The 26,017-nt window shown below is 37.0% G+C and overlaps 1 pseudogene; it reads right to left on the bottom strand.

Annotated features, from left to right (window-relative positions):
* Positions 1–2,115: 2,115 nt before the first annotated feature.
* LOC100388225 (bifunctional phosphoribosylaminoimidazole carboxylase/phosphoribosylaminoimidazole succinocarboxamide synthetase pseudogene) lies at positions 2,116–25,174 on the bottom strand (annotated as a pseudogene).
* Between the last annotated feature and the right edge of the window lie 843 nt (positions 25,175–26,017).

The following is a 26,017-nucleotide window of genomic DNA, read 5'->3' as shown; positions in this document are numbered from 1 at the left end:
ACTATTTACTTGGTTTAAATAGCTGTGGAAAAGTGCCCCAGACTTTCTGGTTGCTGGCTCTGAGGAAATACTATTTCCAGAGGAATACCAATTACCAGGGCTTTCCACCAGTCAGAGAAAGGGCTCCTGAGACTTAAAAAACAAATTGGATCCCATCCAGTTTGCCTCAGAATAGGTCAACCAGTTCCCTGAACCCATATGCTTGTCATTCTTCTGGTTCTTGAGTGTATACTTGGCAATGATATTCTTAACAATTGATAGAACTCCATTTTGCTGATAATTCACAAAAGACATTCTCTTTTTTTTTAAATGACAGCATCAAAAGTATTTAGAGAATATCTTCATATTTTTCCTTAGACTTTGATCCCTTAGGGTTTCTGATATCACATTCTTTCCCAAGTCTTTTGGGTCTTTAGTTCTTTTCCTCTGGATGAGTTTGAACTGGTCAACATGCTTGATAAAATGGTGCCCAGAATAGCATGGATTATGCCAACAATGATATGAAAAGGGAACATGCTTGGGATCATTAGATCCTGGGAAAGAAGCATTATTAATGTAGCTAACATGAAAGTTTGTGTTTAAAGATACATCACGTTGCTCATTTTCAACTTATGAACAACTAAAGGTACAGAGATTTTTCCACTTCATTTATTAACAAGACAGAGTTTTCCTATCCCATGCTTGTAAAATGTATTTTTAACATTTTTTAGGATAAAAAGTAACATATGTTCACTAAATGAAAGTTGAAAATGTGAAGAAATAAAAAACCCATCATCCATAAAAATAAGTGTATTTTCTCAGCAATCTTTGCTCTCCATGATTTAAAAAATACAAGCATGATTATAAAATTACACATACTAATTCTAAAATTGTTTTTTTCGGACAGAAGTAGTATACAATATTACTAATAGTAGAAAAAAATTAAACACAGGAAGTATAAAGAAGATAACTTTTACCACAAATGATATTGAGTGTCTCTGCCTATGTTTATTTGCCATCTGTATGTCTTCTTTGGTGCAATGTCTAATGAAATATTTTGACCATCTTAAAAATCAGATTGTTCATTTTATTACTGAGTGTCATTGTTGTTATTTTTACATAGCTAAGTAAGATTTACTAAATCTTTCATTTGGCATGGCAAAGGTAACTCCACTGTTTCCATGGAAAATTGCCCTAACAACCAACAGAGAAGGTCTCAGAAAAGTCCCCTTTCCATGTGTCCAACAGTACTCCTCTACCTTGTTTTCTATCCAATCTCAACTTTTCTCAAAAAGAAAATAAAAACATAGCCGGGCGCGGTGGCTCACGCCTATAATCCCAGCACTTTGGGAGGCCGAGGCAGGTGGATCACAAGGTCAAGAGATCAAGACCATCCTGGTCAATGAGGTGAAATCCCGTCTCTACTAAAAATACAAAAATTAGCTGGGCATGGTGTTGCGCCCCTGTAGTCCCAGCTACTCGGGAGGCTGAGGCAGGAGAACTGCTTGAACCCAGAGGGTTCAGAAGGGTTGCAGTGAGCCAAGATCGTGCCATTGCACTCCAGTCTGGGTAACAACAGAGAAACTCCATCTAAAAAAAAAGAAAAAAAAGAAAAGAAAAGAAAAATTTATCTGTAGATGTATATGTAAATAGAAATCACTTTCTGAAATACTAATTGAAAATTAAAAACTATACCCTTAGAATTTTGTAAAGGCCATAGAGTCAGTGAGAACTATATTGCTTTATCACCTAAAATACAACCAGTTTTACTTTCTAAAACTCATGGATTGACATATAGAAGATCAGGTAATAACTCTAGAGTTTTCTGATAGAACATTATTAACATTATTGGCATTTATAAAGATATTTCTAAATTATATTATCACCTAAAAATGATCATACAGTGGATAAGAGAGTAATTTGAAAATGTCCTTATAGTAACTTCTCTGCCTATAAGGAAATATTAATAAATATGGACATATTCTACCTACCTATGGATCTGGAGAAGCATTTATTCACTAAGACGTTGTATTTGTGTTCTCTAATTTAGCATCATCTTTTCATCTTGTTTGATTTTCCTGCAGCTAAATTAGACATTTGTAGTTTCCCCCTGCAGAAAAGAAATGGCATTCTTTCTTATAAATTATGTTCTCTGATTTCCTTGTCAACCTGCTTCAAGGAAATCCATGTGTTCAAAATGCTTGCTCAAAGTTTTCCCCATAGGAAATGGTTGTTTAACCCAAATATCTGAGCCGCAAACTGAGCTGATCCTTCTGGAGAAAGGGTGGTTGAGCTGCCGAGACCACTGGGTAGTCAAGGAGAAGATCACACATCCTGAGCTCCCCAGTCTGCTAGAGGGGAGGACAACTGATAACTGAATATGCAGTGTCCCCAGACATCACTGGTCCCAAACCATTGCTTCTGCCTGCCATCGCCACAAACACAGTGGGAATGCCATCCCCTTCACACCAAGCTTTAATCCTCAGAGTTTTATCTGGTCCTTTACATGCAGATGTTACTTGAAGTTCACATGGAATGTCAAGATTTTTTCACAGTGGCCAAGATCAGAGGTAGATCCTACCAAGACTACCATCCTGCATGGACTTGCAACCTACTCTATTTTATTATTATTATTATTATTATTATTATTTTAACCATCGTAAGCCCTTCAGGAGTTACTTCTTTGGGGTCCTGATGAGGCTGTTTGTCTTTCCATTGGGTTTGATCTCCTGATGGCCAGAGTCTCCAGGAATCATTATCAATAACATCAGCAAGAACAATTTTTTTGGTGGTTACATCAGCACCAAATTTGATCTTCGTATCAACTAGTGTACAGTTCTGGGGAAACCAGGATTTCTCCAGTATTTCAAAAAGAGCCTATGTAGTATGATGTGATATCCACTTCAGTTTGGTCTATAAGAAGTCCACCAAAGCAAAATTTTGGAGCAATTAGCTGTTCCTCAGACGACTGTTGGTCATTACTGGCATCATCCTTGAAAAACATCTCCACTTTTGGTAGGTAAAACTTATATTCTTCCTTGTCATCAGGATTTCTTTTGAGAAAAGAATCTTCTGCAAACTAATTCAGTTGGAATCATTTCACACTTGCGAGCAGCAAAAGCTGTCTCCCCACATTTTCTGGTGAAAGCAGTTTTGACACTTGTTTCCTATAACAACTGAAAAATACAACTGGTAATTTTATTTGAGATTGCAGCTTTTCCTTCCAGGTGATTCTTTCTAACCGCATTCCCCGCTGTTATCTGGTCCTTGGACTGCGGAGGATTTTCTCTGGCCTACATAATAATTCATAGACTTTGTTTTATCCTCATTCAGTTTTTTACCAATACTTAGTACCCCAGCTCTTGCCAATATCCTGAGTGGGCTGAAGTTGTGACCACACTGGGAAGAGAGGCAGAAATCTTGGATACAGGTTCTTTATCAGAAATGTCTTTTGCAAATATTTTCTCCTGGTGTATATATAGCTTGCCCTCTAATGTTCTGAACAGTGTCTCACAAAGAGAAGAAGTTCTTAACTTTGATGAATCACTATCAATTTTATCTTCATGGATTGAGATTAGATTTCATATCTAATAAGTCTTTGGTTAATCCAAGGTATAAATTTGTGGTCCTATGATTTCTTCTGAATTTTTACTTATTTTTACACTTTAGTTTATGATTCAATTTTAACATATGGTGTGAGTTATGGGTCAAGATTTAAACATTTTTATAAATGGATTTTCAATTTTTTCAGACCATTTGTTGAAAAAGTTATCTTTTCTCCACTGAGTTTTCTTTGTACCTTTGTCAGAAATTAATTAATCATTTACATGTGAGTCTTTATCTGGACTCTGTTTTGTTACATTGATTTATGTGTCTATCTTTTCACTAGTACTTCATTGTTTTAATTAATATAGATTTATACTTTAATCTTGATTTATACATCTTGATTAATGTGTCTTGAAATGAAATACTTAAGTCCTAGGGCTTTGTTCTTTTTAAAATTATATCACCTCTTGTACTTCCTTTGATTTTTTTCACATAAACTTTAAAATTAGCTTGTCGATTTCTACAAGTAGAAGACTTACTGGAATTTTTTACTAAGATTGCATGGAATCTATGGAATGTTAATTTATGATTATCATTAATAAATTAACACAACAACGTTAAGACTTGCAAATCTTGAACAAGGAACATCTCATATTTGTTTAGATCTTTGATTTCTTTCACTGGCATTTTGGAGTTTTCAATATGCAAATCGTAACATTTGTATAAACATATTTTATTAAATTTATACCAAAGTATTTCTTATTTTCCTTATTATTATAATAGCACTGCTTTAAATTTTTCAGTTTCTATTGGCAGTGTATAGAATGTAGATAGAAACGTGATTGATTTTGTGTATTAAATTTACATTGGCCTTCTAACTATTGACCTTGCTAAATTTACTTATTAGTTCTAACAACTTTCTTGTAGATTCTTTGGAAATTTCTAAATATACAATCATGTCATCTGCAAAGAGAAACGTTTTTACTTCTTCCATTCTAATCTGTATATCTTTTAAAAAATTTCTCTCTTATTGCTCTTAGAATTTTCAGTGTGGCTAAAAAAAGTAGTAAGAATGAACTTGTCAGCCTCATTCCTGATCTTAGGGGTAAAGCATTTGGTCTTTTACCATTAACTCTGATGTTAATAGGCCATTTTGAAGAGACTCTCCCTCAGTTTGAGGAAGTTCCTTTCTATTATTAACTTGCTAAGGATTTTTGTTATCATTGGATTTCAAATTTTGTCCAAGGATTTTCTGCATCTCTTGAGATATTTTTCTTCTTTTGTCTACTGATGTGGTGAATTAATTTAATTAAGTTTTGAATATTTAACTATCTCTGCATGATGAAATAAACCTCACTTGGTAATGATCTATTATATTTTTTTTACATATTGTTGGGTTGCAATTACTAGCATTCTATTGAATATTTTTATATCTATGCTGTGAGGGATATTTGGTCTGTAGTTTTCTTGTAAATGTCTTTGTTTTTAGTATCAGGTAATGCTGACTTCATAAAGTGAGCTGTGTGACATTCCCTCCCCTTTTATTTTATGGAAAAATAATTGTGTATAATTGTATTACATTTTTCTGAAATGTTTGGAAAAACTTGTTAGTGCAGCCATCTGGACTTGAAGACTTTTTTTTGAGAATTTTAAATCACAAATTCAATTTCTTTAATATATAGTAGATTATTCAAGATATCTATTTCTTCTTCAATGAGTTTTGCTGCTGTCATGTATGACACATGTATGATTTATTTTTATGTTTATAAATGACTAGAATCTGAAATAATTTTCCATCCTTCATTCCTAAGATTTATAATTTGTGTTTTCTCTCTTTTTATCTTGGCTAATAGGGCTAGTCACTATTAATTTATAAACTTTTTTCAAGGGAACGACTCTTTGGTCATTGAGTCTCTCTTTGCTTCTCTTTCACTGTTTTTCAAATTCATTGTTTTCTTCTGGTATTTTTATTTATTGGAAGTTCTGGGTTGATTCCCAAAGATCAACATTGTAGGCCATTGTTTTTTTAAAAAGACACCGGGACCTATAATAACAAATACTTTTTATATAATATCTCATTATGTGCTCAAAAAGCCCATTTACATATAATTAAAACAAACTTTCACTAAACAACACTTAGTCTTATTACATGTGATTATTTTTCTTTTCAATTCAATTCTATTCTCTTCTAGCCTGGGTATATTCTCTTTTGTTAACAAAAGGCTGTTCACAACCTGCTAAACTGTCTTCACAGACTACTAATAGTTAGTGACCTGCAGTTTGAAAAGCTTTGCTGAAGATGATTCTGATAACAAGTCATGTATACAACACTTGTGAGATCCTCTATTATTTCCTTTTATTGTTACATAGTGTTTTGCACATGTATAGAGGTACATGTGAGCATTTTTAACGTTCATCAAACGTGTAAGATCAAGTCAGGGTATTTGGGGTATCCATCATATTGAGTATTTGTCATTTCTATGTCTTGATAACATTTCAAGTTTTATTCTAACTAGTTTGAAATATATAATATATTGTTGTTAACTAGTCACCCTAGTCTGCTACTGAAAATTAAAACTTATTGCCTCTATCTGACTGTAAGTTTGTGCTTCTTCACAAACCTCTTTTCGTTTCTCCCCCACCCCGCCTCACACCCCTCCCAAACTCTGGTATCATATCTACCCTATTCCCTATCTCCAGAAGATCAAACATTCTAGCTGCCACATATAAGTAAGGACATTTTTGCTCTCTAGCATTTGTCTTTCTGTGCCTGGATTATTTCACTTAACATAATGGCATTTGTTTCCATCCATGTTGCTGCAGATGACATGATTTCATTGTTTCTTATGAACAAACAGTATTTCATTGTGTATACATACCACATTTTCTTTTTCTGTTCATCCATGGATGAATACTTAGAGTCCATAATTTTGCTGTTGTTAAGTATTCCTTTTCCTATACATCCTTGTCAGCATCTGTTATTTTTTGTATGTTTAGGAATAACCATTCTAACTAGGGTGAGATAATATCTCAGCATGGTTTTGATTTGCATTTCTCTGATGATTAGAGATGTTGAGCATTTTTTAATATACTTGTTGGCCACTTGTGTGTTTGCCTTTGAAAATTGTCTTTTCATACCATTTGTCCACTTTTTAATCAATCATTTTGTTTTTTATTGTTGAGTTGTTTGTGTTCCTTGCATATTAATCTTGGATATTAATCTCTTGTTGGATGAATAGTTTGCAACTGTTTCCTCCCATTCAATAGTTTGTCTCTTCACTTTATTAATTGTTTCCTTCACTGTGCAAAACTTTTTAGTTTACTGTAGTCCCATTTGTCTATTTTTGTTTTAGTTGTCTCTGCTTTTGAGATCTTAGCCATAAAATCTTTGCCTGGATTAATATCCTGGAGTGTTTTCTTCTAGTGGTTTTATAGTTTCAGGTCTTACTTTTAAGTCTTTAATCCATTTTGAATTTGTTTTTATATAAAGTGGAAGATAGGGATCCAGTTTTATTCTTCTACATGTGACTATCCAATTTTTTCAGCACTATTTATTGAAGAGGGTATCCTTTCTTCAGTGTATGTTCTGAGCCCCTTTGTTGAAAGTCAGTTGGCTGTAAATACATAGATTTATTTTGGGGTTTTCTATTCTGTTCCATTGGTTTCTATTTCTATATCAATACCATGCTTTTTGATTACTGTAACCTTGTACTATATTTTGAAATCAAATAGTGTGATGCCTCCCGCTTTGTAGTTTTTGCTCAGGATTGTTTTGGTTATACTGGCTCTTTTTTTATTCCATATGAATTTTAGAATTTTATCTTCTATTTCTGTAAAAAATGACATTGGTATTTTGATAAGGATTTCATTGAATCTGGATATTTCTTTGGTCACTGTGACAATATTGACTCTTCTGATCCATGAACATGTGATGTCTGTTTATGTTCTTTAATTCATTTAATCAGTGTTTTATAGTTTTTCTTATAGAGATCTTTTACCTTCTTAGTTAAACTTAATCCTAGGTATTCTATTTTTTGTAGCTATTGTAAGTGGGATTGTCTTCTTGATTTCTCTTTTGGCTGTTTTATTATTGGTGTATAGAAATGCTACTGATTTTTGTATGTTAATTTTGTTTCTTGCAACTTTATTGAATTTGCTTATCAGTTTTAGGAATTTTTGGTGGAAATTTTTTTTTCTCTAAATATAAGATTATTTCATGTGCAAAGAGACAGTTTAACCCCTTCTTTTCCAATTCGAATGCCTTTTATTTTGTACTCTTGTCTGATTGCTCTGGCTAGGGGAAATAGTATTTTTAGCATTATGTTGAATAGGAGTAGTCAAAGTGAGCATCCTTGTCTTGTTCTAGTTCCTAGAGAAAAGGTTTTCAACGTTTTTTCCATTCAGCATGATGTTGACTGTGGGTTTGTCATATATGGCCTTTATTATTTTGAAGTATTTTCCCTATATGCCTAATTTGTTGAGAGTTTTTATAATGAACTGATGTTGAATTATATCAAATGCCTTTTCTGCATCCACTGAAATAATCGTATAGATTTTGTCCTTCATTCTGTTTATATCATGTGTCACATTTATTGATTTTCATATTTTAAACTATCCTTGTATTTTTAGGATGAAACCCCACTTGTTCATGGGGTATTATCTTTTTGACATGCTGTAAAATTCATTTTGCTAGTATTTTGTGGAGAATGTATGTGTCGATGTTCATCAGGGGTATTGGTCTGTAGTTTTCTCTCTCTCTCTCTCTTGCTCTCTGTGTGTGTGTGTGTGTGTGTGTGTGTATACTTGCCTGATTTTAGTATCAGGGCAATACTGTCCTCCTAGAGTAAGTAAGGGAGAATTCTCTGTTCTTTGATTTTTTGGAATAGGTTGAGGAGGATTGATACTAATTCTTTATATGTTCATTAGAATTTGAAAGTGAATCTATCTGGTCCTGGGCTTTTCTTTGTTGGGAGACTTTTTATTGCTGATTTAATCTTGCTACTCATTATTGGTTTGTTCAAGTTTTCTGTCTTTTCCTGATTCAATCTTGGTAGTTTGCATGTTTCTAGGAATTTATCCATTTTATCTAGTCTTTCCAGTTTTTTAGTGTATAGTTATTAATAGTAGTCTTTGATGGTCTTTTATGTTTCTTTGGTATCAGTTGTTATGTCTCCTTTTTTATTTCTGATTTTGTTATTTAGGCCTTCTCTCTTATTTTCTTGGTTGGTCTAGCTAGAGGTTTGTCAGTTTTGTTTATCTTTCTGAAGAACCAACTTTTCATTTTATTGATCATTTCTTTTAGTCTGTATTTTATTTAGGTCTCATCTGATCTTTATTTCTTCTTCTCTTCTGCTAATTTTGGGTTTGGTTTGTTTCTTTTCTGTAATAATTCCTTGAGGTGCATCATTACATTGTTTATTTGAAAACTTTCTACTTTTTTTTGATGCAGATGTTTCCTGGTAGAAACTTCTCTCTTACTACTGCTTTAGTTTTGTTCCACAGATTTTGGCATCTTGTGTTTCCATTTTTATTTGTTCCAATAAATGGCTTATTTCCATTTTAGCTTCTTCAGTCAGGACAATGTTGTTTTATTTTTACATATTTGTATAGCTTCCAAAGTTGTTCTTATTTATTTATTTATTATACTTTAAGTTCTGGGGTACACATGCAGATTGTGCTGGTTTGTTATATAGGTATACACGTGCCATGGTGGTGGTTTGCTGCATTCATTGCCCCGGCATCTACATTAGGTATTTCGTCTAATGCTATCCCTCCCCAATGCCCCCCTGCTATGCCTCCTCTAGCCCCCCACCCCCAGGCCCTGGTGTGTGATGTTCCCTTCCCTGTGTCCGTGTGTTCTCATTGCTCAAGACACACTTATGAGTGAGAACATGTGGTGTTTGGTTTTCTGCTCTTGTGTCAGTTTGCTGAGAATAACTGTTTCCAGTTTCACCCTTGTCCCTGCAAAGGACATGAACTCATACTTTTTTATGGCTGCATAGTATTCTGTGGTGTACATGTGCCGCATTTTCTTTATCCAGTCTATCATTGATGGGCATAATGCAAATTTGTTCTTTGTATTAATTTTTGGTTTATTTTACTGTTGTATGGGATGATACTTAATATAATTTCAAGTTTTAAAAATTTGTTGAGACTTTCTTTTGTGGCTGAAAATGTGATCTATCCTGAAAATGTTCTATATGCTGAGGAGAAAAAAAATGTGTATTTGCAGTTATTGAATAAAATGTTCTATAGATGTCTGTTAGGTCCATTTGGTCTATAGTCCAGTTAAATTTAATATTTTTGGTTGATTTTACATCTAGATGATCTGTCCAATGCTCAGAGTGGGGTGTTAAAGTCCCTCACTATTGATGTATTGGAATTTATCTCTCTCTTTAGATCTAGTAATATTTGCTTTATGAATCGTGGTACTACAGGACTAGGTGCATATGTATTTACAATTATTATATCCTCTTGCTGAATCAATCCCTTTATCATTATATAATGACCTTCTTTGGCTTTTCTTACTGTGTTTGACTTAAAGTCTCTTTTATATGATATAAGTAAATCAACTTGTGCTCACATTTGGTTTCTGTTTGCATGGTACATCTTTTTTAATTCTTTATTTTTTCAGTCTATGTGTGTCTTTACAAGTAAAATATGTTTCTTGTAGGCAACACATCATTAGATCATATATATACTTTTTAATCAATTCAGCCAGTCTGTACCTTTTACGTAGACAAGTTAATCCATTTACATTTAAGGTTATTTTTTATATGTGAAGTGATTTTATTTGTTTGTTTGTTTTTCTGAGATGGAGTCTCACTCTGTTACCCAGGGTGGAGTGCAGTGGCATAATCTTGGCTCATTGCAACCTCTGCTTCCCAGGTTCAAGTGATTCTCCTGCCTCAGCCTCCCAAGCAGCTAGGATTACAGGTGTGTGCCACCACGCCTGGCTAAGTTTTACATAGTATATATATACATTTAGTAGAGATGGAGTTTTGCCATGTTGGCCAGACTGATCTCGAACTCCTGACCTCAGGTGATACACCTACCTTGGCCTCCTGGAAGTGTTAGGATTACAGGTATGAACCACCATGCCCAGCCATATGTGAAGTTTCATTTGTGCCGTATTGTTCATTGTTTTCTGGTTGTTTTGTATATTCTTAATCCCTTTCTTTTTCTTCTATTGTTTGTTATTTAGGTTTGGTAGTTTTCTATGGTGGTATCACATGAGTTATTTTTCTTTCTCATTTATATGTTTGTTTTACCAATGAGTTTTATACATTCATGTGTTATTGTGATGGTAAATGCCATCTTTTTCTTCCAGCTTTAGGACTGCCTTGAGCATTTCTTGGAGGACCAGTTGAGTGTTGATGAATTTCCTCAGTTTTTGCTTCGTTGGGAAAGACTTCTTTATTTCTTCTTCATTTATGAAGAATAATTTGATGGAAATAGAGCCTTGGCTAGCAGTATTTTTTTTCCCTACCCCTTTGAATATATCATCCCATTCTTTTTTGGTAGAAAGGTTTCTACTGAGAAATTCATTGTTGGGGGATTCCTTTAAAGGCGACGATATGCTTTCTATTGCTGTTTTTAGAATTCTTTCTGCATATTTTACTTTAGGCATCTTGACTGTAATATTTCATGAAAACTTGTTTGCATTGTATCTGTTTGGGAATCTCAGAGCCTCTTGTATCTAGATGCCTAAATACTTTGCTAGACTTGGGGAGTTTTTATACATTGTTGTGTTGAATAAGTTTTCTAATACTTATGTTCTCTCTCTGCCTTCTGAGACCTCAGTAATTCAAATATTTGGTCACTTTATGGTGTTTCATATGCTATGAAAAATTTGCTCATTCTTTTGTATTCTTTTTTCTTTATTTTTGTTGGGCTGTGTTATTTCAATAGACTTGTTTGCAAGTTCTGAGATTCTTCTGCTTGATCAGTCTATTTTTGTTGAAGCTTTCGAATATATTTTGTGTTTCATTAAATGAATTCTTCAGAATTTCTGCTTGGTTATTTTTTTATTGTATCTATCTTTGGCAAATTATTCATTCACATCCTGAATTGTTTTCTGATTTCTTTGTATTTTTTTCAGAAATTTCATGTATTCCACTAAGCTTCTTTAATACTAAAATTTTGAATTCTTTTCCTGTGATTTAATTCTTTTTTTAATTGGAATCTGTTGTTCGAGCGTTACTGTGTTCTTTTGGAGCTGTATATTTCCTTGCTTTTTCATGTTTCTTGTATTCTTCTTATGCTGATATTGAAACATCTGAAATAATATTAGCTTCTCTTCCAACTTGTTGAATTTGCTTCTATAGAGGAAGACTTTCTTGAAGATATATCTATGATATTTGTTGGGTAGAAGATTTTGGCTTTGATTCTAGGTGCATGCAGCAGTGTAGCTTTAACAGCATCAGTGATATCTTGGTGGCTTAGGGTACAGTTGGAAGCTGTAGTGAGGTTCTGTTAGGAACTGGGAAGCCAGGTAGGCCAGTTTTTCAGCCCCATTGGTAACAGTATTGGGCTGAACATCCCTTTTCTTGGCTACCAGGCAGACAGTGTAAACTGGTGCTAGTATTAGTGGGTCCAGGCAGGCTAACCTTTGGGCCTTTTGGTAGCTTACTAAGATGCTGGTAGTGGCAACTTTGGGCAAGGTGGGTGGCAGGTTCTTGGACCTCTGGGCAACCAGCGTGGCATAGGTAATGGTAGAGTCAGTGGTAGAACAATTCTCTGGGACTTAAGAAGTCTGTGCAGGTGTTGGTGGTGGCTGCAATGAGCTGCATGGGCCAGTCTTTAGGCCTGCAGGTAGCACATGCAGATAAGTGCCAATTATAATATTCTTATTTTGGTGAGTCGGCCCAATCTCAGGCTCCTGGGAGGAGTGTTTAGGTTCTGATGGTGGTGAACTGAGTTAGGAAGTACCCTGGCCCCTAGACTATGTGCTCTTACATGGGGAAGGAGTGAATCTGGGTCAGGTGGCCTTGTCCTCAGGCCTCCAGTGGTGTGTGGAGGAGCCACTCATGGTATGCAGAGATGGGGTTATCCCCAGGCCACTGGTAGAATGCTTGCATGGGGAAGCAGTAACTGTGCTGCTACCCTGCCACTGTGAGGGTAGTGCTGCCTTCAGTGGCAACAGCATAGGCCATTGGACGGGGAATATATGCACCATTTGCATCTCAGGCCAGCAGCACTTCACCTTAGCCCCAGGTGTGATAGCCCAGGGTCACTCACACCTAGACCTTGGGGACGCAGCCTGCACTTCTCTTGAGTCTCAGCCCCAATGCTGCTGGACTCCAAGACAGCATACAGTCTGTTGGGCCACTAGTATTTCTTGATCCATGCCATTGGTAAAAATGAACAACAAGATGGATAGGACACATGGTCTAAGACTTACAGCATATCCCAAGCAATCTCTCAACAGGTTGGAACAAAATCATTAATTTCTTCATTAATTCAACAAATATTGAGCCTTTACTTATGTGCCAGGTATCAATTTAGGCACTGTGGATATAGCAGTGGACAGCACAGACAAAGTATTCAATCTATGAAATTTTTGTTTTAGTGGGTAAACCAGTCAATAAACAAATAAATATGTCAAGTGATGGTAAGTGCCATGAAGAGAAAGAAAAAGTAGGGTAAAGAAAGACGTGGGAATGCCATACTATTTTATTTGGGATGGTTAGTGACTTTTGCTATGAAAAGGTAATATTTGACATAGAGCTGAAGGCATGAGAAATATATGGGAAAACTGCATTCCTAACAGAGGATAGAGAAAGTGCAAAGGCATTGAGGAAGGGTCATGCTTGAAATTGGAAAGGATTGCAGCAGTGGAGGGGAGTGGTGGAGATGAGTTCAGAGCAGGAGCAGTATTCAGGCCACAGATTACTTCTGATTGGCCCAACTGCTTCTAATTTTTTCAGAACATAAAACATATTTCCACATATTGTGGCAGCAAGGACACATGAAAAGTTCTGTGTCATTTCTTAAAGCAGTATCACGCATACTGACAGGACTGCTCATCTTGTGTTTGTTGTACCAATTGTGCTGAGGATTCTCATCAGCTCTCTTTCCCAGTTTGTGAGATAAGCACAAACTAAATGTTAAGAGCTCCTTTACATAGCTAATTATCAATATAGCTGTGAGTTTTTATCTTTCTATGTGTGGGAGACTCTTTCGGGAGTGTTAATCGGGTATTATAGCTACATTTCCAGAGTTGTAATTTTAGATAGATTAGACTAGATACACTGTGTTTGAATAGTCACAATCCTTGGATGTTATAACTTCTTCCAAGTGGTTTCTAAACTCAAGCATAAAGGTATTTATTTATATCCCCCAATTTTTCTTCCTAATGGGTACAGGGGTAACTAAGTATCCTGTAACTTCCTAAACATAAAATAAGATTATAATAATAACTCTTAGTCCCAGTTGTTTGTATTCATGTGTAAATATAAAGTATTTATGTTATAATTACTTCTAAAATATTTTATTATATTTAATGTAATAGAAATTTCTCATGACATTAATCTTTTCTTTCTTTTTTTAAAATTATATTTTAAGTTCTGGGATACATGTGCAGAATGTGCAGGTTTGTTATATAGGTATACATGTGCCACAGTGGTTTGCTGTACCCATCAACCCATTATCTAGGTTTTAGCTTGCCCCCCACCCCCTCACAAGCCCTGTTATGTGATGTTCCCCTCCCTGCATCCATGTGTTCTCATTGTTCAACTCCCACTTATGAATGAGAACATGTGGTGTTTGGTTTTCTGTTCTTATGTTAGTTTGCTGAGAATGATGGTTTCCAGCTTCCTCCTTGTCCCTGCAAAGGACATGAACTCTTCCTCTTTTATGGCTGCATAGTATTCCATGGTGTATATGTGACACATTTTCTTTATCCAGTCTATCACTGATGGGCATTTGGGTTGGTTCCAAGTCTTTGCTATTGTGAATAGTGCCACAATAAATATATGCGTACATGTGTCTTTATAGTAGGACGATTTATAATCCTTTGGGTATGTACCTAGTCATGGGATTGCTAGGTCAAATGGTATTTCTGGTTCTAGATCTTGAGGAATTGCCACACTGTCTTCCACAATGAAAGCAACCTATTCTTATGGCTGAAAAATTAAACACATTCTAACAGTTCAACAAGAGAATCTGGGACACTTCCCAAAAGGTTCAAGGAAGACATTGCCCACTTTTGGGACAGGATGGTCAATGGTTAGAAACAGTCTGCTCTGCCAGGGCTTTAGCACCTAGAGACCAGCAGACTCATGGGCACTGGGTCATGCCAGATAGACGGCAGGGTTACGTTAGTTCATTTCAAACCGTGTGTTCTAATTACAAACTCTTAACATCTCAAGGGTGTAATTTAAAAAGTTTTACAGCAGGCTTTGAACCAGTTCCTGGGGCCTCATTAATGTCAGCATTCCTCACCATGGGCCTATGTGGAGGGAGTTTAGGGAAAAGAGAGAGGACTGAGGGGAAAACAGGGGGAAGAGAAGTGCATATGATTGAAAAGCCCAAAGGAAAGTGGGAGTAGAGGTTTAATTAAAACCCAGCTGGGCAATTTGCATCAGTGAGTTTAACCCTGAGAAGGAAAACAGGCTTAGGAAATGCCATGAGACTGTGGGTATACTTTCCCCCCGCCACCCCCCAGAGGTAACATTTGCAATAGATATTGCAGTATGGCCATGGCAGGTACTCAGCACCTTTCTGTGTGCAAACATGAACATATTGAAATGTGCAATTCTACTAATTAAGGAAACCCCCACTTCTTCCACTGACTGAGTGGAAAAAGTAAATAAAATATAACCCCCCCACTTTTTTCTTCCCAAAGATAGGATTATTTTTTAACTTTCACAGCAGAATTCTGAATTCTAGTACTCAATCTGAAGTATATTTATTCTCAAAGCAAATAATTTCTGAACTGAAAGGTACTTAGAGTTTTTTTGACTCTTCATTTTTCAAATAAAAACATAATTCTAAGAGAGTATCTCAACATAGTAAAGAAAGGAAGAGGATGCTTTATCTTTCTTGAGCTCTATTTAAGGTCTCTCTCCACTATTCTGCACTGTTTCCTAGTTATTTCTGAGATTATTGTTTCAACAAACACTGAGCCTTCTAGTGCACGGGGAAAAGTTAACCATGGGGAAAAGTACACACAAAGATGAAACAGGAGTAAATTCTGTCTTCTGGAGTTGTATATTCTGGATGTATATGTTCTTACATTCATTCTTTCTCTTTTTTCCTCTGCCTGCTTCTAAACAGAACTTGAGGTGGTCAAGATTTAGACCTTTATATATTTATGATGTTGAAAAGATTTCATTCAACAATACTTTTTGAATCAATAATAGTTTTATTCACTGTTAGTCAGACATATTTTTCTTCATTTTAAGTCTTCTCCTTGACTTCCTGTAAGTACGTTAGCAATTTCCAAGTGTCACTTGTTTTGCCTATTGAAGTCAAATTATTTTATGTGTTTGAATTGCAACTAGGAGTGGGCCAGGCTTTTAATAACTCATTTTTGTGTGAAATGCAAAAATTATTGAAATGATTCTATGCTTGTTGTTTATGATTGCTTATTCTGAGTTCCATTTCTCTTCTTATGAAATCATTGTTATCTAGAGAATGAAAAAAGACAAGTCATATTAGTAAATCAGTATTTGTATTCAAGAAAAAGATCTAAAATATATACTTAAAAGAACTGTTCTCACATAAAAATAAGTCATTTCTGATAACTTATTTTCTAAAAGAGTTTGGCTTTTATGTTGAGGCAAGTCTGACTTCCTTCCAAGCTTTCACGGCAAGGTATTTCACAGTGGAGGTCCTCTGTGTTTGCCCTTGTCACTTTACACAATTAGTTTGGTCCATTGTCATTCCGCTAAACTGCCTTATATCTCTGGTTAGTGTGAAGTCCATAACTAAGCCCGAATGTTTGTTCTTTAAACTTGATAAAGTGGCTCTTCAATTCACTCTCAGGATGTGCCATTCATCATACCTTCAATGAGGAAAACATACTGTCTCTTTATGGTCTTTTTAATGCTCTGAAAAATCATTTGTTAAAGGAAGGGTTTTGAAAGAAGGATTGTCCTTTTGGCTTAAAGTTTATAGTTTTTCAGTACTTCTTATAAAAGAAACACATTCACAACCACTTTTTTCTTTTTTTTTGAAAGGTAAAGGAATGGAATGTTTAGTCTGAAAGCTTAGAAGGAAGATGAGCCACAGCATGAAGACCAAAGCAAAATGGCAAAGCTGAAGCAGTAAGAAAGGAGAGGAAAATCCAAGATGAATTGTAGCAAGGCTATATGTTTATCATTATTGTAGAATATATTCATTTCTTTTTTTAACCAACATATTAAGTCCTTTGAAATGTTCCAAAAATATGAGAATCTAAAACTGATTCTCACTCTTGAATTCAACAATTAATATTTCATGACTTTCTACCCCCTCTCGGTGAATTTTTTCATACTAACATTAGTTAGACGTGGTACTTTTTCACAGCACGCAGGGGTCACAACACAGACACCTTTATCTTCACAATAAATGGATATTTAAGTTTAAAGAAAATTTAGACCATTGTGAGCTAAGTAGAACACAATACAAAGGATAAAATGGAGGTACTACTTGGGCTTCCAGAAATTTCAAGAACTGGGTGGAATTCTTGGAGGAAAAGGCTGTTGGGTTGTCCTGAGGATACCTCAGGTGTGTTATATCTGGTGTATCACTCAGGGATCTTGATTGGCAATCAGCAAAAAAGGAGGCCTTGGTTAACTTTGCAAGATAGGAGTTTATTAGATGTGATGTGGAGAACCAATCCTGAATACACTAAGATCTAGGATCTGGATATTCAGAAATACAGTCAAAATTATGCCACCAGAATTGGTTATGATGCTATTGCTGTGGCCACTGGCCAACAGATGACACCAGCAGAGCTGATTCCATACATTCACACCTTGCTAGTGTCGTCTGCAGAAGAGTTGAACTGACTACACTCTAGCTACAGGGGTGAGGGGAAGGAATATGTGTATTTGGTATTATTAGCTAGTGCACTGTAAGGAAGGGCCTATCTTCCACTAAAACTCCAACTGTTTTAGAGGTCCCCTAACAGAATTAGAATCCAAATGCCGAGCAACCAAAACAGAAAAAGAAAATGAAAAATGCCCCCTTCTCTGGCTAAAATTAAACGGAATCAAGTGAATTGAGAGCAGAGAGGCAGTCTGTATTATTCTAGTCAAATCTACTTTGTTGTCCACAGAAGGTTTTGAACTATGAGTTATTAATAAAAGCCTTTTGTTAATATTGGTGCATCCCAGATGCCAAAGACATATTTGGAAGTAAGGTGCCATTACTGAGGGAAAACCCCAGATGTTTTGCTAGTTAAAAAGTCACCTCAGGCTGGGTGTCATGGTTTGTGCTTGTAATCCCAGCACTTTGGGAGGCCAAGGCAGGCTCATGGCTTGCTTGAGCTCAGGAGTTTGAGACCAGCCTGAGCAACATGGTGAAACACCATCTTTACCAAACATATAAAAATTGGCCAGACATGGTGGCATGCGCCTGTGGTCCCAGCTACACAGGAGGCTGAGGTAGGAGGATCACTGAAGCCTGGGAGGTTGAGGCTGCAGTGGTCTGTGGTCACACCACTGCACTCCAGCCTTGGTGACAGAGCAAGAGCCTGTCTCAAAACGAAACAAACAAACAAAAACAACAAAATACTCTGAGCTAATCAAACTTATTTCAAAGAAAAATATGTAGTTTTTACACATAAGTCTTAAAAATCAAGCGTAGAACAAACTTCAAATCCAAATGAGCTGACAGAAAATTAGTTTGCCAGGCTGACTTATCGATCCAGTGTTATCCAACTGGTTTTCCTTCTAAACTACTTTATAATTTCATAGAATATTAAATTTACTTCCTCCCCTTTCCAACACATAAGTCATAATCTCTATCTCCATACTAGATTATTTACATTTGTGTAAAAATATTCTCTAGTATCTCATCACCTTAAAAAATAAGCTCTTCTCTGGGTCCTTTATCCCTCTGGTTATCCCTTGATTTCTTTGCTTCCTTACCAAGAACAATGTATCAAAAGCATTTTGAAAGAGATTTCTCAAATTCCTTATTTCCCTGATCTACTTAAACCACTCTAGTTGGGTTTCTAACTCATCTGCTATGTACCTCATCAAGGTTACCAATAGATCACATATGGATATATCTCAAGGTTAGTTTTCATCTTTATTTATATGATTTCCCTATAGGCATTCAACAACATATGACTGTTGGCATCTTGCTCTTCTTCCCCTAAAAAACAAATTTCTCTCCCACAGTTCTGTGATCCTATAATAAACTTGGGCTTTCCTCTTATCTTACAGGGCTAGTTTTCCAAATCTCTTTCTCTCTTTGCCTCAAAATGTTTGTTTGCATTATTCTCAATGTCCTGAGCAATTCAGTTTTGCCTAAAGCTCTGAATATTTATTTTCTGATGACTTCTAAATATATTTTTACAGACCTGACCTCTGCTCTAAAGTCTAGACTCATATATTAAACTGCCTATCTAATATCTTCTCTTAATTCTGTACCCCAAGCCTCTAAAGTCTAGACTCATATATCAAACTGTCTGGCTGAAATTTTCTCTTAATCCCATACCCTCATTTTCCATTATCTCAGTTACAGTTCTGAAAAACACAGACAGTTGAAGCCTAAAGTCTGGGTAGTATCATTTATCTTTCTTTACCTGTCCTTATCACATGTAATTCATTAACTAAGTCTATTAGATCCACCCTCAAATTATAAAGGATCATATTTTCTGAATATTATGACTTTTATTCCTTTCCATCCAGTCTGTTTATTTTTTCTTGTCTTAACTGATAAGAACCTCTATGACTATGTGGAGGGTAACACTGAGAGTAAACATTCCTCTCTTGTTTATGAATTTAACATGAATGCATCTGACTTTTTAGAACTGAGTATAACGCTTGACGAAGGTTTCTAGTAGATATACTACTTCTTATAGGAAGTTTCTTTCTACTTTACTCTGCTGCTAATGTTTAACCATCATCAGGACTTGGATTTTTTCCATTTATTTTTTGGCATGAGCATGAAGGTTGTTTTCTTGTAATCTGTGAATTCAGAGAACAAATAGACGTACTAGGAATACATTATCCTCGCATTCCTGAGACTTATCTCTTCCCCAATCTGCTCCCTCTGGACTTGCAAGACCTCTTGTGGATATTCTTGTTCTTTGCAGCACTTTGCTCTGGGCAGGCTCTTGGTTTTATTTTACCATGTGATACCATCTCTCTGGATCTTTGAGGAGGAGCCTGCCTTCTGTTTTTTTAATGTTGCATTAGAGTTTTAGAAAAGATCTTTCTAGTAACGTAGGGTAAAGTTGAAGAGGCTGGAGACCGTGCTTAGGGTGCCATCTTGAGGAGAGTCAGGGAAAGACTCAAGTTATATAAAGAGGCTTGGGAATCTTCCAGTTTAGAGGAATGCCCTTGATCCACCATGTAGTGACACAAAGCAGGACAAGGCGAGATGATAATTCAGAGAAGAGTGTCTCCAAAAATAATATTGGCTGATGTTCAAGTGAGGAGAGAGAAGAAATAGGCATGGTAAGAATTGAAGATAAGGACCACATAATGTCAAGGGCCAAGAAATTTAATTAAAAGCTAATTATTTCCTTTGAAAATTTTCATCATCGTCTTCCACAAAAATATTGCTAAAAATACTCTCATAAGTACTGATTCTTGCATATATAAAAGGGGAAAAGAAGACCATTGCAAAATTCCTCTTATACAACCTGATGAACAGTACGACCTAAAGTTTTATAGCCGGTTACAAGACAGAAAAAAATTGGGGAGATATTAAAGTCATAATGCAACTTCCTTCTAGAATAATAAAAGGATTTCTTTGATTTCAGTAAATATCACAGGCCTCTGTAGGATATTAGACAGGGACAGGAGCTGGAAATCCTCGATCAGTCTTGTAAAATTTTATTCAGTCCCTGAATACCTATGGAAAGCTTTTGATATGTCAGGTACTGTGGTAGGTACTGGGGGTACATGTCTGAGAACTGTTTACATCAGTCATCATGAAACATATTGCCTGGTGGGGTAAGAGAATACCAAATTAACATTAACTGTAAATGGGATGAGAAGTATTAAATGAAGCATGGGTGGTCTGACTGCAGGTAAGCAGTGTGTGTAGTTTTCTTGAAGAAATTCTCTTTAAACTGAGGAGACAACGGACCATTAGTCAGTCTTTCTAACCAAGCCCCTGTCTTCTGAAAGCTGGAAATAAAACCGGGATTTTTTTTGTGTTTAACCTATGTTTCTAAAGGCACCTTTAAAAGGAGGAGAGTGTGCAGTCTTGGAATCATTGAATTCTAGGGCCGGGGGCGTTGGTTACCATTGGCCATCTTTGCCATCAGCAGTAAACTGGCAACTGGCTTGTATCATCACTGTCCTGACTCATGTTGAGCTGTGGCCACCTATCATGAGTACATGACACAGACATAAAACCAGGAGGGTTTGTTCCAGGGCAAATCTTCTGTGAGGAAAGACCGATGTCACATTGCTCTAACAGCAAGCTTGAGAGGACTTGAGGAAGACTAAATATTTCAGTTGGAATTTCCTGATGACAGATAATAGAAACCCAACTGAAACAGGTAGAAGAAAAAAAAATATTGGTTATGGAAATAAAAAGTTCTAAGTGTTGACCTAGAGCTTTAATCAGCTTTAGTACTATAACTAGAATATTTTTTAAAAAAAATATACATTTTGTTGCATTTTAGGCTTTGGGGTACATGTGAAGAACATGCAAGATTGTTGCATAGGTACATACACGGCAATGTGGTTTGCTGCCTTCTTCCCCAACACCTATATCTGGCATTTCTCCCCATGTTATCCCTCCCCAACTCCCCACCTCCTGCTGTCCCTACCCTAGTTCCCCCCTGCAGACCCCAAGGTGTGATGCTCCCCTCCCTGTGTCCTTGTGTTCTCATTGTTCATCACCCATCATGTGGTGTTTGCTTTTCTGTTCTTGTGTCAGTTTGCTGAGAATGACGGTTTCCAGGTTCATCCGTGTCCCTACAAAGGACACAAACTCATTGTTTTTTTTATGGCTGCATAGTATTCCAGGGTGTATATGTGCCACATTTTCCCTGTCCAGTCTATCATCGATGGGCATTTGGGTTGGTTCCAAGTCTTTGCTATTATAAACAGTGCTGCAATGAACATTTGTGTGCATGTGTCCTTATAATAGAATGATTTATAATTCTTGGGATATAAACCCAGTAATGGGATTGCTGAGTCAAATGGAATTTCTATTTCTAGGTCCTTGAGGAATCGCCTGTCTTCCACAATGGTTGAACTAATTTACACTCCCACCAACAGTGTAAAAGTGTTCCTATTTCTCCACATCTCCAGCATCTGTTGTCTCCAGATTTTTTAATGATCACCATTCTAACTGGCATGAGATGGTATCTCAGTGTAGTTTTGATTTGCATTTCTCTAATGACCAGTGATGATGAGCATTTTTTCATATGTTTGTTGGCCTCATATAAGTCTTCTTTTGTAAAGTGTCTGTTCATGTCCTCTGCCCACTTTTGAATGGGCTTGTTATCTAGATTCTTTAACAATATCCCTAGGAGTATTGCTCTTTGCCTTTGACTTGTCATTTATTTATGTGTGTATGGTGAGTGTGGGAGTCCGGGGGTGATGGTACTTATTGTCCATCAAGCTTTCTTTGTGTGAAGATAATATTGTAAGGAAATTCCAGGCTTAAATGGTTCGTAGAAACCATGATCTCAGAAAGAAAGAAATTCTTTATTAATGCCTTTGTCACTTATCTGGACACTGACTGGTCACACTTAGGTCATTCGAACACCATAGTCAAGTCACAGGGTCCAGGGCATGGAGTGCTAAGACTGGCCATCCATAGACACACCTACTCTGATGATGAGAATGCTGGGGTCCCTTGGTTTTCAGCTCCATTTCAATAAGAGAGAAAGTAAAGGCATCTCTCAGAATAAAGATTCATAGAACAGATGAAAAAGCAAAAAAGACCACTAAAGAAAAGTACCTTTATGTATTTTTTTTCGTTTTAAGCATATCTTGGGCTCTTGCAATTACAGAAAGAATAGTTATGATGCTATGTTCTCAGTTAAGGACACTGCATCTGGAATTCAATTATCTGTTTCACATTCTTATTCTATCACTTAGTAGTTTTTCAGTTTGAAGTTTAGTTTTCTTCACATGTTGCTGAGAATTAATTACAACCATTCAGCTTAGTAATGCCCATTCATCACGGATTTGCAATGGCATCAATCCTTCAGCACAGAAGATCCTAGCACATGTTCTTGACCAAAGAGCAGCCATTTGAGTGGCACAAGCCAATATTTATTGCATTTTCTTGCCTTGGTCTATCTTTCTGACATCAACACCACATTTTCTAGAACAGCAGACTTCTAACTCTCAGCAAGTTGTTTGTTTCTCAAAGAAACAACACGGGGTGTTCAGTTGGCTGTGTGGCTGCTCCCATCTGTAGAGGCGAGGTAGATGTATGCTGAGGGAGTAATTCAAAAGAATGCCTTGAAAGTAAATATATAAATCAGTACACTCCCCCAACTCAATACCTTTATGAAATATATCTTCATGAAGTCTGCCTATTACATTAAAGATTTAATTTCCAGGAAGACACTCCAACTTGAAGCAGAGTGACATAGTTTGAATATATGTTCCCACCAAATCTCACATTGCCTTATAATCCCCAGTGTTGGAAGCAGGGCCTGAGGGGAGGTGTTTGGGTCATGGGGATGGATTGCTCATGGCTTGGTGCTATCCCCACCATAGTGAGTGAGTCCTCAGGAGATCTGGTCATTTATAAATATGTGTAGCACTTTCCCCACTACACATATTTGTAAGTGATTGAATGTCTCACATGGCAGAGCAAGAGCAAGAGCAACTCTCTCTTTCTTACACTTGCTCTGCCATGTGAGACATTTGTCTGCTCCCACTTTGACTTCTGCCATAAATAAAACCTCCTGAGGCCTTATCAGAGGCTGAAGAGATGCTCCCTGTACAGTCTACAGAACCATAAGCCACTTAAATTTCTTTTCATTGTAAATTACCTAGTATCAGGTATTTCTTTCTTTCTTTTTCTTTTTGGGGGGAGTGGGACAAGGGGCAGAAATGAACAGGAGTTTTCCTGCAATAGAAAGAAAGCAAAACCATTTCAGGAAGAAAGGGTAGCATTTGTAAATGCACAGAAACATGAACCATGGTGAAATGTTCTGAAAACTATTATCAGTTTGGATTTGCTGGAGAAGGGGGAACCTGGAACTTTAGGCAGGAGAAGGCAGAGCCGGCTGGTGAGGAGTTTGTCATTCTACCTGAAGGCAACAGGAATTTACTGAAAGGTTTTCAGCTGAAATTTACAGTTAATTTGGCAGCATTCTGGGAGACAGTTCAGTTTGGATTGTGGCTAGAGGTAGGGAAACTAGTGAGGAGGCTGCTGGAACAGTCCAGGTGAGAGGTGCTGAGGACCTGAACATCGGAAGCCGAGAATGAAAATGCACCTGGACAAAGAAGCCCCCCTGAAGGACAGGACTATGTGGACAGTTCTAGAAACATATCTTCAGGTATTGAGCAGAAGTAGGAGATGATGGAGACTGCCAGACCCCACAGCTTTGACCATGGGGATATGAATGGAGTGTGAGGAGTCAGGGAGGTGTTTGCCTGGCGTGGACTCAAGTCTCAGACCCCGGAGCAGTGGACATCTATGCAGAAGGCAGTGAGGAGAATCTGTTTCCAGGGCCTTTGAAATGAGATTGGGTGTCAGACTTCTGGCTGACACTATGACTGTCTCATGCAGACCTTCAGACAGATTATGTATTAATAAGGAAAATGTATAGTCTAAAAGTAATCTCAGGCTCTTTGGAATTATGAAGAGAGAGCAAAAGTCAAGAGACATGTGCTTTCATGCCAAAGATATAGGTTTTTAAATGCATTTTTAAAATGAGGTGATGTCATCATCTGCTGAGCTATAATAATAGCTCAGGAGAAACAAATGTTTGGTGAAGCTGACATTCTACCACGTGAGTGTCTCACCAGACCTGTATTGTTAGGGTGTCCTTCCACTGTGATTCACTCATTTTCATTTATTTCCACAGAGTTCTGAGGTGGAAGAGAGGAGAGGGACATGTTTCATCATCTACTCATTATCCATTGTAGATGTGTAAAACCTGAGCCACAGAGACACACTACCATGCAGCTCAGTTTCTCATGTCCAGGGCAGGTGGTGCACCCCCACAGCTGGTAGAGGTGGGAAGGAGTTATAGGGCTCTTGGGATCACCAGGAACATAAAAACTGTGGGGTTTAAGTGATCATACTGTGTAACTGTGGGGTCTGGCAGTTTCCATCATCTCCTACTTCTGCTCAGTACCTGAAGATATGTTTCTAGAACTGTCCACATAGTCCTGTTCTTCAGGGGGGCTTCTTTGTCCAGGTGCATTTTCATCCTCGGCTTCCGATGTTCAGGTCTCAGAATGGGGTGGGCCAGAGGCCTCAGGATTCCTAGAACTGTCTCATGCACATAGACTGACCAGAGGTTGTAGACAGCCTCCGTGGATAGAACTGCCATCTGACTTGCTGATGATTGTGGCCCAGGTCTTGGGCGACAGCCCACATACCAGCAGACCTTACATTTTTCTCGACAAGGAGTCTTGGCCCTGCTGGCAGGTGGCACGTGATGGGGTATCCAGAATGCAGGAGACCTAGAGAAAGCAGTAGGGAAGAAGAAATGAGATGATAAATGATGTACTTTGTAAATTACATCTCCCCCACCATCCCAAGAGACCTGCGACACTTTGAGTAATCCAAGATTAATCAAAAGAGCACCTGACTTTACCCCTCAGCGAATTCTCCTTTCTAGTTTCTAGACATTCTTTCAGTGCCTCATCCACATTTGACCTTGAAGAATACATCTACATAGAATGTGAGTGACTGAGAGTGTCATCATTCATCTTATCCCCATTTTTAGGTGAGTGGTGTGCCAGGATGTCCTGTGTCTGGATTTGGGACTCAAAGGGGAGACAGTAATATTCTCACCTCTCCAATTTAGTCTTCATTCATTTTATGGAATCTTTTTGAGAGCCTGAGAATGGTAAATGGGCTTACTCTTTTTTTTTTTCTAGATATCTACATTTTCTCAAGAACAAACAAAATCTCTTTCTCTACTCAGAGCTATTGAGAATTTCCCTACCCCTAGTCTGGCCACTTTCTATTGCCAACTCTGACCCCATTAAATTCTTCCATGAGGCCACATAGGAAGATTCTGGACTTATTTTTTCCCCCATTCTTACTATCTTGTGACTCATCTTTTCTAGAAATTTAAGTGATAAGTTACCTGTTTGCCTGTGAACATGATTTACAAGATCCTAAGTGTTGTTATGCACCATTTCGCCCACTGATCCCAGCAACATTA

Source organism: Callithrix jacchus, chromosome 11 (assembly GCF_049354715.1).
Source record: "Callithrix jacchus isolate 240 chromosome 11, calJac240_pri, whole genome shotgun sequence".
Classification (NCBI taxonomy): domain Eukaryota; kingdom Metazoa; phylum Chordata; class Mammalia; order Primates; family Cebidae; genus Callithrix; species Callithrix jacchus.
The sequence above is the reverse complement of the archived record's forward strand: the minus strand, read 5'-3'. Positions and strand labels throughout refer to the sequence as shown.